The sequence below is a fragment of the Schistocerca serialis genome, chromosome 2 (assembly GCF_023864345.2).
Source record: "Schistocerca serialis cubense isolate TAMUIC-IGC-003099 chromosome 2, iqSchSeri2.2, whole genome shotgun sequence".
Lineage (NCBI taxonomy): Eukaryota > Metazoa > Arthropoda > Insecta > Orthoptera > Acrididae > Schistocerca > Schistocerca serialis.
In genome coordinates this window covers 683,966,843-683,984,376 of record NC_064639.1, presented here as the reverse complement: position 1 = coordinate 683,984,376, position 17,534 = coordinate 683,966,843, and the positions used below count along the sequence as shown (strand labels likewise).

The 17,534-nt window shown below is 38.7% G+C and overlaps 1 protein-coding gene across 1 annotated transcript in view; it reads right to left on the bottom strand.

Annotated features, from left to right (window-relative positions):
• Positions 1 to 17,534, bottom strand: part of LOC126457810 (lysosomal acid glucosylceramidase-like) — a 394,424-nt gene that overhangs the window by 322,406 nt on the left and 54,484 nt on the right. The gene's annotated exons all lie outside the window — the stretch shown is intronic.

Genomic DNA, 17,534 nt, shown 5'->3' with positions numbered 1-17,534 from the left:
GAATTGGTCCATGGACCAGACGATTCAATGGATGAGTTCCTTAAATTTGTAGATAGATTAGATACGGTCTTGGAAAGAGAAAATAACCAAAGTTTTGGTTCTGGCAACAACCAGTATGCGGGGGTGGAACAGGAATGTAAATAGAGATTATTATGGGAGGAGAGACTTTGAAAATTTTGGAAATAATGCCCCAAATAGGGGAGATATGAAAATGATTTCAGAAACAATACACATGAGGGAGGATGGAGGAGAGATAACAGGAATGACAGAAATTGGTATTGGGGAAGAGAACATGATAGAAGGGGGTTTGTTGAAACTAGTGAACAAAACGACAACTACAAACAGACAGACCAAGGGAACCAGCCGGGAAACGGTGGACAGCCCTACTAGATGTCCATAGTTTTGGGGCTAGACAATATTATGACAGGACAACACATAACCAAAACTGGAAAAGGAGAGGATACAATGTAAAGAGTAAGTACCATGAAAATACTGATGTTGTTAGAATGAATAAATTAGAATTTAATAAAAGGTTTTGGGATACTATGAGTAAAAGTGATACAGTTAATAAAAACAGCGTTCAAGCACAGGTAGTTAGTGAAACTGCAGAAGTTGAAGGTATTGCAGAGTTCCATAGTTGGGCTGACAACATACTGGTGTTAATAACAAGTCAGACACACCACAAATAGAATCTATTTTGGGGGGTTTATTTGATAAGAAGGGGGATGATGAAGTGTTTAACGGAGCCAAGGACTCAATTGCTGAGATTCACATACATAGGGGGAAGCTGAAGATGGGGTTGTTGTGGAGAAGGAAGAAGAAGTAATAGAGGGACATTTAAATAATGATCCTAAGTCAGGTGATGTTATTGATGAGCGTGTGGAGGAAGAAATAAGAGTATTTGTAGAATTGAAAAGTGATGATGAGGTAAAGGTAAGTGATGTAACAAATGTGGGTAATAATGGGGTTAATTTAAGTGAAATGCAGGCTAGGGAATGTGTAACTGATGACAAGCTATTGCCTATTGGGAACTATGAAACACTAATCTATGAGAATAATAATAATAATAAAGAAAATATAAAGGGATGGAATGTAAATGTGTGTTTTCGAGAAAAAGGGGGAAAGTTTTTAGAAGTTTTGTGGAACAGCTATGGAAACTGTATAAACAAAGATGCCTTTTGGAAAGAATTAGCAAAGGTAAGTGCAACCTTGTATCCTATATGGTGGATAAGAATCCGTAGTGGACTTCATAAAAAATGGAGTGAAAACAGTAGTTTGTTAAGTGGCAACACAGTGTTAAGAGGAACAGATGAAAACGAAGGTTTATATTTAAATGTCAATGCTTTGCAAACAGAGATGGATGTGTCTAAGTGTAGGAAAGAGACATTAGACTTAGGAACTAAATAAATTGAAAATTATCTATTGTTTGAAAATACAAAGATGTTGAGCTAGGTTGTCCATATGTTAAAGTAAACATTGACAAGTGGAAGGAAGAGTGTTAGTAGACACAGGAAGTCCTGTTTCTGCCATCATTTCTAGACTTAGAGATAAGCTCAGAAATTCTCAACATTTTCCTGAGATGCCAGTTACAGGCAGAGCCAGTAAGGTAGTTAAGAAACAAGTGTTACTTACTTTTAAAATATATAACCTAAATTTTGAACATGGATGCTTAGTAGTAGATGACTAGAGAAAAAACTGGAGGAAGCTGAAAGCCTAAACAGTACACAGAATGAGAAATTAAAAGAGATATTATGGGAATTCCAAGATGTGTTTGATGACAGACCTGGTAGAGTGCAAATATTATCAATGTAAATTACAGTTAAAACCTCATGAAACGTTCTTTATAAAACCGTATGGAATACCATTTGCAAAAAGAGATGCTGTGGAAAAAGAAATACAAAAAATGGAAAATTGGGAAGTTATAGAAAGAAGTTGCAGTGCCTATAACAACCCATTGGTCATTGTAAAAAAGGGAGACAATAGCGTTAGGATTGTATTAGACTCCAGACATCTGAACAAATATCTCATCAGAGAAAACGACCACCCAGAAAGTACAGATGAGCTGTTAGCTAAATTTGGGTGCGTCAAACATATGACAAGCCTAGATCTCACCGCTGGTTTTCATCAAGTTAAACTTAGTCCTGATTCGAGAAAATATACAGCCTTTCTATATAATGGTAAATGTTATCAGTATACAGTCATGCCATTTGGTCTCAATGTAACAGTTGCAGAATTCATCAGAGCATTAGATTTTGTACTTGGTCATGAAACTAGTTCAAAATCAACCATCTATGTAGATGACATTTCAATAACTGGGAAAACGTGGGAAGAACACCTTGAATTATTAAGGGAGGTATTGAAACTCAGAAAGGGAGGAATGGCATTAAAATTAGAAAAACGAAAATTTGGGCTAGAGGTGTTAAAATTTTTGGGACACATCAGTACTGAACAAGGGATTTTGCCAGACAAAGACAAAATAAAAGCCATAGAAAATTTTCCAATATCTAGAAACAAGAAACAACTCAAATCATTTTTCACAGGGTTTTACAGAAAATTCGTGAGTAATCAAGCATTAAATGCAGTTTGTTTGTATAACTTGCTTAAGAAAAATGTAGTGTGGGATTGGACACCAGAACATGTAGATGCTTTTAACAAAATCAAAACGCAACTAAACTATGTAACAGCCAACTTCTACATAGACCAGATATGTCAAGTCCTTTCTGGCTAGCTACTGACAGCAGCAATGCAGGGTTAGGAGTACATTTATTCGAAGAAAAGGAAGTAAATGGAAAAATGGAACACCGAACAATAGCATCTGCCAGCAGAATTCAGCAAAAACATGAGAAACACTACACAGTGACAGAAAAGGAATTACTAGCTATACATTGGGGTTTTACAAAATTTAGAAATTACCTCTTGGGACATAAAGTAATAGTACAGACAGACCACAAAGCATTAAGCTATCTCGAAGAGAGCAGGTTATACGCTAACAGACTCACCAGATGGTCCATGTTTCTCCAGCAGTTTGATTACGAAGTGAGGTACATTCAGGGAAAACAAAATGTGGTAGCACACGCTTTATCAAGACTACCTTTGGGAAGTGATTTGGAAGGAAGTAGTGGGGAAGAGGAGAGAATTTTCAAAATTAAGTATCTAAAGGGCATTAAAGAGGAAAAGGAAATACAAAAAATCTGTAACAGATTAGATTAGATTAGATTAATACTAGTTCCATGAATCATGAATACGATATTTCATAATGATGTGGAACGAGTCCAATTTTCCAATACATGACATAATTAAGGTAATTTAACAACATAATTCAGTTAACATAACAACTTTCCTTTTTTTGTTTTTTTTAAAATTTTTTATGATTGTTTGGTCTGGTTTTTTTTCTTTTTCACTTAATTTATATCTAAAAATTCCTCTATGGAGTAGAAGGATTGTCATTCAGAAATTCTTTTAATTTCTTCTTAAATGCTTGTTGGTTATCTGTCAGACTTTTGATACTATTTGGAGAGTGACCAAATACTTTATTGGCAGTATAATTGACCCCTTTCTGTGCCAAAGTTAGATTTAATCTTGAATAGTGAAGATCATCCTTTCTCCTAGTATTGTAGTTATGCACACTGCTATTACTTTTGAATTGGGTTTGGTTGTTAATAACAAATTTCATAAGAGAGTATATATACTGAGAAGCTACTGTGAATGTCCCTAGATCCTTAAATAAATGTCTGCAGGATGATCTTGGGAGGACTCCAGCTATTATTCTGATTACACGATTTTGTGCAGTAAATACTTTATTCCTCAGTGATGAATTACCCCAAAATATGATGCCATATGCAAGCAATGAGTGAAAATAGGCGTAGTAGGCTAATTTACTAAGATCATTATCACCAAAATTTGCAATGACCCTTATTGCATAAGTAGCTGAACTCAAACGTTTCAGTAGATCATCAATGTGTTTCTTCCAATTTAATCTCTCATCGTTGGACACACCTAAAAATTTTGAATATTATACCTTAGCTATATGCTTCTGATTAAGGTCTATATTTATTAATGGCGTCATACCATTTACTGTACAGAATTGTATGTACTGTGTCATATCAATATTCAGTGAGAGTCCGTTTACAAGGAACCACTTAGTAATTTTCTGAAAGACATTATTGACAATTTCATCAGTTAATTCTTGTTTGTCAGGAGTGATTACTATACTTGTATCATCAGCAAAGAGAACTAACTTTGTCTCTTCGTGAATATAGAATGGCAAGTCATTAATATATATTAAGAACAACAAAGGACCCAAGACTGACCCTTGTGGAACCCCATTCTTGATAGTTCCCCATTTTGAGGAATGTGCTGATCTTTGCATGTTACGAGAACTGCTTATTTCAACTTTCTGCACTCTTCCAGTTAGGTACAAATTAAACCATTTGTGCACTGTCCCACTCATGCCAAAATACTTGAGCTTGTCTAGCAGAATTTCATGATTTACACAATCAAAAGCCTTTGAGAGATCACAAAAAATCCCAATGGGTGGTGTTCGGTTATTCAGATCAATCAAAATTTTATTGGTGAAAGCATATATGGCATTTTCTGTTGAAAAACCTTTCTGGAAACCAAACTGACATTTTGTTAGTACTTCATTTTTACAGATATGTGAAGCTACTCTTGTAAGTGTTGACATCAGATCTATCCACTTTTTTATGCAAAGGTATAACAATAGCATATTTCAGTCTATCAGGGAAAATGCTCTGTTCCAGAGAGCTATTACACAGGTGGCTGAGAATCTTACTTATCTGTTGAGAACAAGCTTTTAGTATTTTGCTGGAAATGCCATCAATTCCATGTGAGTTTTTGCTTTTAAGCAAGTTTATTATTTTCCTAATTTCAGAGGGAGAAGTGGGTGAGCTTTCAGTTGTATCAAATTGCATAGGTATGGCCTCTTCCATTAACTGCCTAGCATCTGCTAATGAACACCTGGATTCTACTATATCCACAACATTTAGAAAATAATTATTAACAATATTTTCAACTTCTGACTTTTTGTTCGTAAAGTTTTCATTCAATTTGACGGTAATACTGTCTTCTTGTGCTCTTGGTTGACCTGTTTCTATTTTAATAATATTCCAAATTGTTTTAATTTTATTATCAGAGTTGCTGATTTCAGACGTGATACACATACTTCTGGATTTTTAATAACTTTTCTTAATATAGCGCAGTAGTTTTTATAATGTTTGATAGTTTCTGGGTCCCTACTCTTTCTTGCTGTCAGATACATTTCCCTTTTCCGGTTACAAGATATTTTTATACCCTTAGTAAGCCATGGTTTGTTACATGGTTTCTTATGAGTATATTTAACTATTTTCTTGGGGAAGCAGTTTTCAAATGCACTTACAAAGTGTCATGAAATAAATTATATTTTAAATTGGTATCAGGTTCACAGTACACCTCATCCCAGTCTAACTGCTGTAGGCTTTCCCTGAAATTTGCAATTGTTAAATCATTCACTGAACGTACTACTTTGGAGGACTGTTTAGTACTGCTTAATGGAGCTATGTCATATATTGTAACTAGCTGTGCACCATGATCAGAAAGACCATTCTCAACAGGCTGAGCATTTATCTGTTTAAACTTATCTTGGTCTATAAAGAAGTTATCTATCAGTGAGCTGCTATCCTTTACCACCCAAGTAGGAAAATCAATAACGGGTGTCAAATTGAAAGAACCTGGTAATACTTCAAGGTCATTTTTCCTATTACCCTCTTTCAGAGAATCTACATTGAAGTCCCCATAAATAATAATTTGCTTCCCCCTGTCTGACAGATAGCACAACAAGGAGTCCAAATTTTTCAGAAATAGATGAAAATTTCCCCTATGGGGACCTGTATACAGTTACAATTATAAATGTGCCTTTATTTAATTTAAGCTCCCAGGCACATGCTTCTATATGTTTCTCTACACAAAACTTTTTTGTTTCTATACTTTTTGCACAATGATAACTTTTAACATATATGGCAACTCCTCCTTTCTCCATATTTTCTCTATTTACATGTGCAGAGAGCTTATATCCACTTACATTTACCTTATCCATACCAGTAACAATGTGATGCTCAGATTTGCAAAGTATATCTATTTCATCCTCAGCTTCTAAATCTTCTAAACAAACCAGAAGCTCATCTATTTTATTCTTTAAACTCCCAATATTTTGATGAAATATACTTACATTATTTTTAATTATACTTTTACGAGAACCTTTCCTTATTCTAACATTTGCAGTACTCTCCAGTCTGAGTTTCTCATTGTGCTTAGGCCTACTTCCTATACCAGTGGTCACATGGTGTTCAGAGAGGCATATTATGTCAGCTGAGTTGGGTGACTTTAATTCATCAATGCAATTACCTAGGACTGAGATACAACTTGGTGGAGATAAAATTTCTGGTGATTGGTGAAAATTTATAATTGACAGCTGTGATTGGTGATCCAATGTGCTAGAATTGTGCTGTTTAATTTCTTTCCTAAACTGAAGATTTGTTTCAATCCTGACCTCTCGTAGAACTTGACATCTTTCTGTCTTACGTATCCTAAAAAAGGTGCTGCTCCAACACCTGTAACCACTGGTATTTTACCATTCATGGCAGTGCCTCCCCCCTTACATTTCCTGCTATTACTCCAGCTAGTTTACCCTTCCCTTTCCTGTTGAGATGTAGGCTGTGCCTGATATAGTCCCACCTACTGAGAGAATCAACAGGAACCATACCAATATGAGCCCCCGCACCCGACCCAAGCAGCCGTTCCAACTCCAAAATTAACTCTCCCAACAGAAGAGTTCAAATGAGGCCGGTCATGGCGTCTCAGGACAGATACAACATTGGTGTGTCTCGATGTCGACGCAATCTTTACCAGGTCACACTCTATACTGTACCCAGGATCTCTGTCGATACTGTTCCCTGGCCCTCCCACAATAACCACGGTGTCTTCCCTGGTAAATCCTTTACAGAGTGAACCTAAATCCTCTGTCACCTGATCCAGACAAGCACTTGATTTGAAACAATTTGTGACCTGGTATTCTGGTCCTAATTCCTCCTGCAGAAGTTGGCCTACACCTCTGGCATGAGCACTGCCTAACAACAAAACTTTCCTCCTTTTCGATGACTTTCCTACATTCTTTTTCAATTTCCTATTGAAAGTTTGTTGTGTCCTGTCTACACATACCTCTTCTTGAGGCTCATCAGTTTCTAACTGAAGCAACAGGTCAAACTTATTTTTGACATTCACCACAAAACTGTCAGACTTAGTTCTAGGCCTGTTCCTTCTGTTACCTGTTGCCACTTCCCACCTCTCTTTGCCCTTGTCCCTCCTCAATCTGTCCAGATCTTCCCTAGCCTGATCTAGTTCAGCCTGAAGGGTTGCAATTTTCCCCTCCTGTTCCACTATCTTCCTATTTCTGCTGCAAATCCTACATAACCACTGATGAGCCTGATCCATTTTCCTGACACCCACGCCACTGCAGTCCCTCCAATGAAAAAACTAACAATTCTATGGCAAGTCAGGCACTTCACACTCATGGCAAAAATAATACTTTAGCTAGAATAAATCAATTAAATTACCGAAAATCAAAAAAGACGTTACAAGAATTAAGCCTATTCACAAATGTATATAAGCAAGTTTCTGATTTAAAATTCCGCTGTTTTTCTGAGATCTGTGTTAAGACAATGAAGATATACGCTATTTATTATATATTTCACTCGATGGAATGAAAAAAAGGACAATTAAACGAGATACTTTAAGTTTGATTCTCCAAAAACGTTACGATAATTAGGCCTATAAACAAATGTATATAAGCAAGTTTCTGATGTAAAGTTACGCTGTTTTTCTGAAATTTGAATTAAACAATGACGTTATACGCTATTTACGGTAGTTTACTTATTTGTTACCGAGATACTAGTCAAATTACCGTGAAACAAGAAACAAAAACGTTTACAAAATTTAAGCTTAAACGCGACTTCGCGAAGTTACGATCTTTTCGTGTTTTCTGAAAAATTACGAAAATAAAAGTGCACCCTTTAACGGCAAGACTAAACGATACACTAATGCATGTATTTAATTTGTCGTTGGTGTTAAACTAAATCATATTCCTGTCTAAATCACTTAACTTTCTGGAAATAGTTTCTGGCGTCACTTACACGACGGCCATCTTGGAATCCAAAAAACATTAGGGGGTTTCAGAACCACGATGGAAACTGGAAACTAGTCAAAAGTTACATAGGAAAAACTGGGGGAGAAAAGGTAGAAGCATACTATAAAGTACATAAGGGGATGCTATTCAGAAGACCTAAACCGGATTTAGACTATTGGAAACTGTGTTGGCCTGAGCAACAAATAGATACGCTCATTACTTATGTACATGAAAGCTTTGGCCACTGTGTCACCACTAAGTGTATTCAGAAAATACAAGAGCACATTTATTTTTACAACATTAGCAGAAGAGTAAAGAAAAAGTTATCAACATGTGACAGATGTCAGAGGGTAAAAGTGACTAACCAAACAACCAGGGGAATAATGCAGAACATATTACCCACAAATAAACTCGTTCTCGTTGCAACCGACATCTACAGACCGTTGCCCAAGACAAGGGGGAATTACAGTTATATTTATGTCATGGTAGACATCTTCTACATGTTTATAAAGCTTTGTCCCTTAAAGAAAGCTACCAGCCAACAGATAGTTTCAAAAATTACAAGTAATTACTTCAACACTGTGGGAAAACCAAAGGCAATACTTTCAGACAATGGGTCTTAGTTCACCTCTAAATACTGGAAAACTTTTATTCAAGACACGGGAATTAAACGCATTTTAATATCTGCTTACCACCCGTCAAGCAACCCAGCTGCAAGATACATGAGAGAAATTGGAAGACTGTGCAGAACCTACTGTAGCCAGAACCACACAAATTGGTCAGAGTACATAAATAGTTTTGAAGAAATAATGAACAGCTAACAGCACTCTTCCACTGGATTTTCCCCACATTAAATAATGTACAACCAATACCCCACTAGTTTCTTCACTGAAAACATAGAGTACCCACCTTGCAAAATTATGCCACCCCAAGAAAGAGAAGACTGTGTATGGGAAACCATGAAAAAACAAGGGGAATCAAGAAAAAGGAGACATGCAGCTAAAGGAAAAGCTACACAGTTCAAACCAGGGGACCTTGTACTTGTCAAGACACAAGAGAAATCAAAATTATTGTCAGCTGAACTTAAGAAGTTTTTTGATATTTACATTGGTCCATTTGAAATAAAAGAAAGCCCACATCCTAATGCATATAGACTTATCTTTCCCAGATCAAGAAGGTTATTTGGATTAAGAAACATCACTGAATTGAAACCATATAAACATGATTAAGCACATTTTCCTTATTGAATACAGTTACTTATTTTCTGTAAAGTATTTTACCAGCAAAGATTTTTACTGGGTGTGTCAAATAGCAACTACCACTCATCCTATAGACCCTGGAAAAGTTCCAGATCTCTGAGAGAATGTTTTTATATTTTTATTGTCACTATTGAATATTAAATTTTGAGACATCTGCTTTACTTGCAATGGGCAAGTCTAACAATGCACTCAAAGAGGTGACAAACATTTATTACTTTTTTTTGGATATGGGAGATACTTGCACCAAATATAAAAGACAATGTAAAAATTGTTGTGCAAGACCCATCATTTTGTTACTATTCTTTTCTTAGGCATAAGATTTGTGTAAAAGTTTCTACAGCTAATCAGATGTCCATCAAGTTTGATATTTGTGTTATGTTGTGACCAATTTAAGTGTGCAATTTTGGTATTAATATGTTCTTGTACTATCTTGACTATGTGTCTCAATGGGAGACAATATTTAAAAAACTTTTTTTCAAATGCATATTATATTCATACATGTGACTTGTCTAGTGTTTGTGTGTATATATCATGTCCATACTTATAATTATGTTCTTTGTTTTCATTTCCATCATGTGGCTCAAAAAGAGCAGACAGTTGCAATATTTTCTTATGGACATATGACCTGTCCATCCATGTAATATATTTATGTTCCTTCTATTATCTTGATTATTCTGTGACTCAATGAGAGCTGACTTTGAAATAATTTACATACAATTTTTTATGCATCTTAACATAGTATGCAATATACTTGTGTCTGTTTTTGATCATTTTCCATGTGGCTCACTGGGAGCAAAGATTATACCATTTTTTTTTGCTTTCATATATTACTAAATATTTTTATTATGCTGTCATACTGAGAGTCATAACACAAAGTACATTTGAATTAACACAACTAAAATATTTGCAGGAAAAAGTCATTTTGAAACGGTGTAACAGTCATTGTATACATACACATTATGCCTAGTAAAACAAAAAATGTATTAAAGTTGAAATTTTCCAAATTTTAGCCATTTGACACATTTGTCCTAGTCGGCTAATATCATTAACATTCTGTAAATGATATTACCCAAGGGGGGTACTGTAACGGAACCTATTAAAGGTTTTACTTTACCGAAGTATGCGATACCCTCCAAATTCAACCAGTTTAACGAGTATTTATGATTATAGAAAATTTATTGTGTATGTTAACAATGATTGCATAACATGTCTCAAAAAACAGTCAACCCATTAAAGTATACTGAATAACTGACCACACAAAAGTTAATATCACTTGATCACTGATACAGCAAATGTCATCATGTAAAAACACTAAGTTCATCTTAAATAATTAACATGAAGTACGAAAAATAGTGGCCAACTTACATATTTTGGATCTCCTTAAAGAAAAATCTCCCAGCGAAACCTATTTGTTCACTAGGAGCCTTGTCACTCAGTATTCACATAAACACTCCTATTTTAGACGAAAACCAATGTAATTCTTAATAACTCATGTTATTTACTTATTTACGCAAATTAGAGTAGTCAATTGACAAACATCTAAAAAACTGCCTTTTTGTAACAAATAATTATTCTGTCAAGTCAAAAAATCTGTCTGTCATTTTAATAACCTGTTAAATTATGTCACTTGATACAAATTAATAACTTTTTCTGCACAAATTACAATAACAGATGTACATGTGACTTATAAACTACACTCCTAGAAATGGAAAAAAGAACACATTGAAACCGGTGTGTCAGACCCACCATACTTGCTCCGGACACTGCGAGAGGGCTGTACAAGCAATGATCACACGCACGGCACAGCGGACACACCAGGAACCGCGGTGTTGGCCGTCGAATGGCGCTAGCTGCGCAGCATTTGTGCACCGCCGTCGTCATTGTCAGCCAGTTTGCCGTGGCATACGGAGCTCCATCGCAGTCTTTAACACTGGTAGCATGCCGCGACAGCGTGGACGTGAACCGTATGTGCAGTTGACGGACTTTGAGCGAGGGCGTATAGTGGGCATGTGGGAGGCCGGGTGGACGTACCGCCGAATTGCTCAACACGTGGGGCGTGAGGTCTCCACAGTACATCGATGTTGTCGCCAGTGGTCGGCGGAAGGTGCACGTGCCCGTCGACCTGGGACCGGACCGCAGCGACGCACGGATGCACGCCAAGACCGTAGGATCCTACGCCGTGCCGTAGGGGACCGCACCGCCACTTCCCAGCAAATTAGGGACACTGTTGCTCCTGGGGTATCGGCGAGGACCATTCGCAACCGTCTCCATGAAGCTGGGCCACGGTCCCGCACACCGTTAGGCCGTCTTCCGCTCACGCCCCAACATCGTGCAGCCCGCCTCCAGTGGTGTCGCGACAGGCGTGAATGGAGGAACGAATGGAGACGTGTCGTCTTCAGCGATGAGAGTCGCTTCTGCCTTGGTGCCAATGATGGTCGTATGCGTGTTTGGCGCCGTGCAGGTGAGCGCCACAATCAGGACTGCATACGACCGAGGCACACAGGGCCAACACCCGGCATCATGGTGTGGGGAGCGATCTCCTACACTGGCCGTACACCACTGGTGATCGTCGAGGGGACACTGAATAGTGCACGGTACATCCAAACCGTCATCGAACCCATCGTTCTACCATTCCTAGACCGGCAAGGGAACTTGCTGTTCCAACAGGACAATGCACGTCCGCATGTATCCCGTGCCACCCAACGTGCTCTAGAAGGTGTAAGTCAACTACCCTGGCCAGCAAGATCTCCGGATCTGTCCCCCATTGAGCATGTTTGGGACTGGATGAAGCGTCGTCTCACGCGGTCTGCACGTCCAGCACGAGCGCTGGTCCAACTGAGGCGCCAGGTGGAAATGGCATGGCAAGCCGTTCCACAGGACTACATCCAGCATCTCTACGATCGTCTCCATGGGAGAATAGCAGCCTACATTGCTGCGAAAGGTGGATATACACTGTACTAGTGCCGACATTGTGCATGCTCTGTTGCCTGTGTCTATGTGCCTGTGGTTCTGTCAGTGTGATCATGTGATGTATCTGACCCCAGGAATGTGTCAATAAAGTTTCCCCTTCCTTGGACAATGAATTCACGGTGTTCTTATTTCAATTTCCAGGAGTGTATATCTCTTTTTAGTAGTTCTATGACAAGGGTATAAATACAAGCAGCAAGAAGGGTTGGGAGCGCAGTCGGAATGTCAGTTTGGTAAAGTGTGTATGTGTGTTATTGTTCGAGGTGGATAAACAATGCAAAGAACATGTAAAAGAAGTACTACTTTGTGTTGTGTCATTGTCTTTGGTGGAGAGTGGAATTAAGATGCCACCAGAGTAATAAATATTTGAAGTTTAAATATTTGTTCGTTTCACTCGTTATTTATCATCAAAAGCACATAAAAACACGGGACCTCGTGATTTTACCCCTAGACAACCAGATTTAGAGCCAGCATCAGCATCGAGACACAGCAGCGATCCAACAAGCAGCAGCGATTACTACAATGCATTTTAAAGGCGCCAACCTAACATCAAGTGCTAACAAGCTCCGTAAATGGGAGTGAAATAGTGTGATCATAGCAATATCTACGACTAGGCGACCATTATAACCTCCACCATGTCACATGTATTTGATACGATGTACTGTAATCCAATTCATATTAATAAAACATAATTATCGTATTCCACTCCATCGTTATCCCCTAATTAGTGCTAATCTTATATCAAATGTACAGAAGCATTAAAAGTGGCTTCCCACTTTTCAAGTTTTGCGTCTGATGATATGCTGTGTCTGTTTGCTAGAAACTCGTCAATCCAGTCACATAGCAGGTCTGATATTTCAATCATTAGGCGACAGACTGGAACTGTATCGAAGGCCTTCGAGAACACTACATCAACGTGGACGCCAATATCTACTGTTCTCTGGGTCTCTTGGATGAACAGAGCTCGATGGGTTTCCAGAACTCATGTTGATTCTAACAGAGAAGGTTTCCGGTCTCCATAAAATCCTAAAATATGAATATAAAACATGCTCCAGAATTCTATAAGAGACTGACATTAGAGATACGGGCTTTCCTTCCGCTAATTTTGGTTTCGTTCAGTTTTTGGTTGTTTATGAGACTTTGAAGCTCTCTCCGCTGTCGTAGCGGCTTTCTAACCTGGCTGTTGAGCCATAGCAGGTCTTTCCCATCTCTCACAACTTTTCCCGGGACATACCTGTCTACAGCACAATATAGAACGCTCTTCCACTTTCTCCATTTATGCTCATTGTTGTCAGTTCTGGAGATATAATTTTCGTGTTGATCACTCAGGTAATACGAAACCGGTTTCTTGTAGCTCTTTCTAATCTCAAATATCTCCCTGCCTTTCTTTACACTTACATTTACAGGCGTGTTCAGTGATACTGTGTAAGTAGGCTGTTTATGTTTTCTTTATGTAAGTAGGCTGTTTATGTTTTCTTTATGTAAGTAGGCTGTTTATGTTTTCTCTATGTAAGTAGGCTGTTTATGTTTTCTTATTGGCAACGTTACGTAGCGCTCAATATGAAAATCACTGGCTGTGCTGTGTGCAGTCTGTGGCTAGTTTGCATTGTTGTCTGCCATTGTAGTGTTGGGCAGCGGCAGCTGGATGTGAACAGCGCGTAGCGTTGCGCAGTTGGAGGTGAGCCGCCAGCAGTGGTGGATGTGGGGAGAGAGATGGCGGAGATTTGTAATTTGTCATGAACTGCTATATTTATATATGATGATATCAAGGTAAATACATTGTTTGTTCTCTATTAATATCTTTCATTTGCTAACTATCCCTATCAGTAGTTAGTGCCTTCAGTAGTTTGAATCTTTTATTTAGCTGGCAGTAGTGGCGCTCGCTGTATTGCAGTAGCTTGAGCAGCGAAGATTTTTGTGAGGTAAGTGATTTGTGAAAGGTATAGTTTAATGTTAGTCAGGGCCATTCTTTTGTAGGGAATTTTGAAAGTCAGATTGCGTTGCGCTAACAAAATATTGTGTGTCAGTTTAAGGACAGTCGTGTATAATTGTTCAAAGGGGACGTTTCAACTGTAACTGCCTCAACATGACTGATACCCTTTTCTGTACTGAGTCGAAAAGTTCGGCCCTGTTGGTGGCCAGGAAATCTAATACGTTGTCTTCACGACTATTTTCTCTAATTATCTGATGAAGGCAATTTTCGAATAAAGCATTTAGCACAATTTCACATAATTCTCCTTCCGTACTACCTGCCTTCATCACTCGAGTCTCTCGGTCTGTAGCTAGTAAGTTTACATCTCCAACAAAAACTAGTAAGATGACCAGAAAATTTACTTAAAATTTTCTCGAAGCTTTCCCTTAAATGTACCGCCATTACTCCTCCAGAGACGCGTGTCTATAAGAGCATCCAATTCCCAAGATTAATCCTCCTTCATCCAAATTATTTCACATTCGGCACCCTGCTAAATATTATTGTGTTTTTTATAGTTACAAACACGCCTACGGCTTTCAATCTACCTTCGCGATATACTTTCCAATTTGAATTTCGATTTTCATTGCTGTTTACATCTGTTAGTAGTACTATGTGAGAAATGTTATCATTTATTTATGAGATTAGTTCTGGGAGCTTATCATAGACCCTCCTGCAGGTGCTGCTCTGTTTACTTAATGGGGACAGCATTCTTACCTATAAGAACAACGAACGTATCGTATCAGGCCTGTAGAGGTGTATCTCTTTCCTAAACACTCACACGTGCAAACCAAACGTACTCCATTACCTTAGTAACTACTTCCTGCGTGTAGTGCACGCCTGATCTCCTAATGAAAGTCTAGTTCTCTACCTAATGGAAGTCTAGTTCTCCAATGGAAGTCTAGTTCTCCGGTCGAGAAACCCGCATCCAATATCGTTACAGATTCGTCTGAGCCTCTCGTTTAAACCTTCCATTCGGCTCCAAACCAGAGGACGCAGATAGGTTCTGATAGAGTCTTTTTTTTCGATCGAGTATACTGATACGAACATCTGTCATCTAACTACAGAATATACGGTGTGTCAACCGCACCCAGCACGCCATGCGCTGCACATAGCTACGTGAGAGACAGCATACTTAAACCCCCTCACCAGGGCACCTCCGGAAAGATCAACTTCCATCGCTCGCTGTTCGCCGGTGTGTGGTGCCAAGGCTACGCAGCACCATTGGAAGCTAAATTACATGACGTTACTCACTGCCTGTGACTCTGATTAGCCGGCGCATCTTTTCAAGTAGACGCACTGAAGAGTCTTCGCCCAGATTCTGATCGTCTTCGAACTCATGTCAACCTTAGTACGGAACACTGCATTGAGGAAATTATGCTGATGTACGCCGATGGTACGAAACATATGTTAGTGACTAATCTGAGTGTATCAGCATTAAACGCTACTTGTTTCTATCAGGGACATTATTCTCATTGTATGTAACTCAACACCACAAAATTCCCTACAGCACTTCAAAATTATGTATATTTCAGTTATTAAGTGTACATATTATACCAAAACTTGTAAAGTATTAAGTTTTCATTGATATATGATTATCCGTTACCGACCACCTCAACTAACGACACATCAACAGCAGTGCTCAAGGGAAACCTGTCGTATATTCCCACCCTCCAGTGTTCCATACCAACCAGCAGGCAAGGACGTAAACAGATCAGCCTATCACTATCAGTCACAGTGGTCACAAGAAATAATATATTGCAGTGCTAAAATTTCAAGATGGCTGAGCTCTCCGATTCCATGATTGTTGGGATCCATCCTGAAAGGTCCTCAGCACGTAAACGGCCACCCTTAATGATTTCTGGAGAAGTATCATGCACAGTGCAATGACGGCCTACATTCAGTAAACTAGGGAAAACATCGTGTGCCAAGCCCAGTATTGGCTGAAATTCGAACCTGGCTGATGAGGACAATAGGACTTAGAGGTAGATTGTGTCAGGGCTGCAAGAGACAAACTGACGTGAAAACACATGTGCAGGAAGCTGTATAATCAAAAACTACCCAACATGAACAGCGAACTACAAACATTGACAGCAGAACCTCTGTTTCAAAATCATTAATTTCACGATGCTTGAAGCGACGAAATTGATGCTGCTAGCATTCAGATGGACAGAACAATGTTGGGAGAACGTCATCACCAGACGAATAGTCACTCCAGTCTTGACCAATAGCTGTGTTTATGTTTGGACAACCACAGCGGGAGGCTATCATGATCACTCTCTTCATACTATAGTGAATCACTGTGGGTATTCATTGATGCTGTGGGACGCAGCGTCACTCTGTGGTCTACGTGTTGTAGATAGGTTACACGGTAGGATATGTCAAAGAACTGTGTAACTCTTTTCACACAATGCCACAAAGTGTGTTCCACAATGCATGGCCTATATACTAAAACGATAATGCCTCCTTGTATACGTTTGGAATTGTTCAAAAATGGTTCAAATGGCTCTGAGCACTATGCGACTTAACTTCTGAGGTCATCAGTCGCCTAGAACTTAGAACTAATTAAACCTAACTAACCTAAGGACATCACACACATCCATGCCAGAGGCAGGATTCGAACCTGCAACCGTAGCGGTCGCCCGGTTCCAGACTGTAGTGCCTAGAACCGCAAGGCCACTTCGGCCGGCTTGGAATTGTTCGAGACTGGTTTAATGAACATGATGAAGTAATACTAAGGCGCTTATAATAGCTCTCACCTCCACCCCACACCCCCAGCACCCTCTAATCCCCCACTCATATTAAAAACGAACCTTTGTGGGATATTTTCAGGACAAGTTGTAGAGTCGTTTTCCCGCCTCAATGACGATGTTTCTGAAATTGCGATCTTTTTGCGGCAGGGGTGGATACATACCCCTGTATTTTGTATATCGCTCATCGGATAAAAAATGTAATTCATGCAATATAAGGGAAGAAAAGTGCACAAAGAAAACAGTTACGTCACATTTCACAGTTATTCAAATTATTTAAGCGAACCATCTTTATTGTCATATCATAGTTAAATGTGGGCTAGAGTCTTCAATACTTTTCGTTAAGGAATATACCTTTTACGTGAAACAACTGCGAAGATCAGTCTTGACTTTCGGCGGAAGTGAGACGTGAC